This window comes from Cyprinodon variegatus, unplaced genomic scaffold (genome assembly GCF_000732505.1).
Source record: "Cyprinodon variegatus isolate N-32 unplaced genomic scaffold, C_variegatus-1.0 Scaffold99, whole genome shotgun sequence".
Classification (NCBI taxonomy): domain Eukaryota; kingdom Metazoa; phylum Chordata; class Actinopteri; order Cyprinodontiformes; family Cyprinodontidae; genus Cyprinodon; species Cyprinodon variegatus.
The window spans coordinates 945,720-949,441 of NW_015150552.1; the positions used below are offsets into that span (position 1 = coordinate 945,720).

Sequence of the window (3,722 nt, forward strand, 5' to 3'; positions counted from 1 at the left end):
ATATATATATATATATATATATATATATATATATATATATATATATATATATATATATATATATATATATATATATAATAACTTTACCACTGTGATTTCAATAGCACTAAGACAATAATGGTTTTACATAATAAGCAACACAAAGGTTAAAGCTACACATATTTGTATAATGTAATATTATGTGGCAAATCATTATACCAGGGAAAAGTAATGAACCCCAACCTACAATAAATAAATTTGAGCTGCGATACGCAAGTCAGAAACAGACAGAAAAATTCTAACAACACAATCACTTAATAAAATAATGCTGTATTGCCAAGAAAGCCAGTATTCCAGCTGAGATCTGTTTATGTCAAAGGGTATTTGGTGTTTAATGGTGTTGATGTGACTTAGTGCATGTTGTTGCTCTATTGTAGAAATGGTTCTGTACCTTCTCCCAAATGCTCTACATCTCCTGAAGCACCAGAGTCACAGAGTCACACAAAAATTATAAATATTTTACTGATTAAAGGTAAATAATTTCTATGCTGTCCAGGAGTTCAAATGTTTCTCTAATGGTGGAGGAGGAGTATAAATTAAATTACAATTTTAAAACCTCCTCAGCTATCAATTTTGGCTCAGAAGATTCAGTATTATTAATTATGCAGCAGGGCAGAGTTCCCTTTGTGGCAGCCCATCTGGTAGTGGCACTGCCGGTGGGACTTTCACTGGCATGCGACTGCCACAAGGTGTCACTAACCTACCTACCTTTTTTTTCTCTCTGCTACTATTTTCATTTCACTCTCTGCACTTAACCCATCCCCTTATAGAGCAGTGGGCTGCCATTCTGTGGTGCCCAAGGAGCAGTGGGGTTAGGGGTCTTTGCTCAGGGAGAAAGAGTGGCAGTCTGTGGGATTGGGACTTCGAACTCCTGACCTCTGGATTTCAAGCACAATGCCGTCACCACTAGGCTACTGCTGCCTTAAACTACTATACCTCTTTTGCTGTTTATGGGCAAATTGTTTGATTTGGAGGTTATTTAGTGTCTGCTTTGTATTTACTATCAATTAATCATGTGCCAAATTCACATCATTTATGAAACATTTTTAAACAATTTAATAAAGAAGTTATAAGGTACCTGTTTGCGTGAATGGTTTGACTTGATAAGAAAAACTAATGTGGTGATATGAAAAGTCAGTGGCCTTTGGGTGTCATGAAGATGCTACGATAACGCCAGAGGATGCCAGGATGCTACCAAGATGCCAGACTGGCTGTAAAAGCCTTCAACATCTCACGGCGGCTGCTGCCTTTGTCATGGAAGAAATGCTTATTATTAGCCAATGGGATGCCTCTGTGGTCATGGAAATCAGTGACAGGCTGTCTGGCACCCACTCCGGTAGTAGGGCAGGATATAGAAATCAGTTGCAGGTACAACTGCTCCAGTTCATCTTGCACCTCCTCTGGTGCCGTAACAGGTGCTGCTGCCACGATTTATGCCTGCTGTCTCTCTAATTATGAGTATGACTAAATTCCTCCCTTGCATTCTCCTTTCAAACCCACAAAATCGTGCAGTATTGTGTTCTCCCTCTTCTTTCCATTTAGCTGTAGATCTGATGAAGGCACCTCAAGCTATCTTTGTAATTAAATGATCTAATTTAGATTTAAGATGTTCAAAAGCAGCTCTATCAGAATCTGACCATGGCCCTTTGTTACAGTACCCGTCCAGCTCATGTATTAATTTGAGTTCTTGTTTTATTAAAGCTTTTAAAAATCTCACCTATTGCTTTAATTTCTAATCATGTCATATTTATTTTCAGGTATTAAATTCCTAACAGTCTTATAGTATTTTTGATTTTCCACAAAGCTAGTTATCAACTCGCTATCTCGATCCACCTTGATCTGTTCATGATTCTGTAAATACGCACTTACTTAAAGGGTGAGTTTAAGGTACCAGACCAATCATAACTTAGGAACAAAAACTAATATTTAAGGAATACAAAGAAAAAATCTCTATTTAAAGTCAAACAAGGTGGCGGCATGAAAGAGATGGAGAATGATGTTGCAAAAGGATTGCTGAATGAGTAAATCAACAGCTTACACACCAGTGACATTTAACTCAACCTGCTTCCCAATCATTGTAATACAAATGAATCACATTCCCCTCTGGAGTGAAGAGGACCTGGGAGAAGATTAAAATAAAACACAAAAAGATCATTTTATCTGGTTAGTTGGATTGTTTAATTTAATAATGTTTGGGTTACAGTAAAGTTGGAAGCTTATGCCACAGCATTATAATTGTTTCCATGGAGACTTAGGATGCTTCCAAATAAGGGTCTGAATTTTCGTTAATGAGGCTCTGAGGTGAGGACAATTCATCCAAAGTTTTAATGTTTCACCACAGTCCTTTGGTAGACAGGATGTATAGGTGTAGAGTTCAACCAAAATGCATTATTTCTTTGCTGTTCTCTATGTTAGACACGCTAACGTCTTCGCCTCATGTTTTGGGTTTTATAACAGAGCTTCAGCCGTTCACTACTTTTGCTTTTTTATTTGAGTTTCTAAAGACTGTAGTCCCAGTTTGACCAGCATCATTGATGTGTGTCTGTTATGACGTCCAATAGGCTGCCATCTGTCTGGATTCACCACAGCAGCCTGGAGCTCCTTTCCTACCCTGGATGGAGCTCATCTGTTGACCAGTGGAAGGTGGAGTAACAGGGACAGCTAGAAGCTCCAGTTTGAGGGGTTCAGAACCCATCTTGGACCGTCTACGAACCATTCCACTCCTGGGGAGCAGCAGCCAGTCCTGATATCAGGCCTACTGTGTAAAACCTTCTAGTTTAGTTGAGTTTTAATTGGTTTGAATAAAAGCAGTAAAACCTCTGTGCTTCAATGAGATGAACAGAAGCTGACGTCTCTGATCCTCCTGCAGGTTATCGAGGGTTATCTTCCAGAGGTCGGCTGGATCAGAGGCTCATTTAGAGGCGAGGATGTTCCTCTGAATCCATGAAGGTTAGTTTCTGCCTCTTTAATGAACCCGTTCTCAAAAACCTATTGATTATCAATTGATCTAAAAAGAAATACTTTTAGTAAAGTAACATTTCCTAATAAACTAATATTTGGAATAAAGAAATTCCACATTTCAAATGATTTGCAAATGAAGAAACATAAAAACTACACATTTATACACATTTAATTATATAAATATATTAAAACAAAAACAATTGAATCTCTTTGGAAAAAAATATTCTATGTTTTCATGTTTTTCTGTAGATTTTTGTCTTAATTCGCTCTGTAAGTAACGTATTCCTTCAATAAATTCAGTTTAACAGTCGGTGCCATTACACTATGCCGCAATTCAATATTATTACCATATTATTATTCAATTCAATGAACTGTTTTAGCCCAGAATAAACTACTAATATTTGAGTCTCTGTTTGTGGCAATAAACATCATTGTTCAGGATTAGATGTTTATAATAAATGATTAAATCTTTTCTGATTTGACCCTGGGGGGTTTCAGCAATACCCCGATAGTTTAGAACCAGGGAAGAACTGGGTCTCCAGCACCAGCTGTGGCTATTATCTAGAACCTCCTTGGTGGATCAGCTCCACATGAAACCCAGATTAGCTTCTCCCTCGTAAGAGGCAGACCTGGAACCACAGAAGATGGAGGGAAAATAATGATGAAGATAGTTTGATGAAGCTGGACTTTTCTATAGCAGCTGAATAAAGTCCTGAAAATCC

General features: G+C 37.8%; 1 protein-coding gene and 1 pseudogene across 2 annotated transcripts in view; both read left to right on the forward strand.

The window, feature by feature from the left end:
* The window catches only part of LOC107084395, a 44,917-nt pseudogene extending 41,931 nt beyond the window's left edge, over positions 1-2,986 (forward strand).
* Positions 2,631-3,722, forward strand: part of LOC107084402 (golgin subfamily A member 6-like protein 1) — a 5,010-nt gene continuing 3,918 nt past the window's right edge. The window contains exons 1-2 of one of the 2 annotated variants that reach the window (XM_015374213.1): positions 2,631-2,801; positions 2,909-2,988. The gene's annotated coding sequence lies outside the window, so the exon portion shown is untranslated. Of the gene's footprint in view, positions 2,989-3,722 lie in introns of both variants that reach the window. The other variant, XM_015374212.1, reaches the window with a different exon arrangement.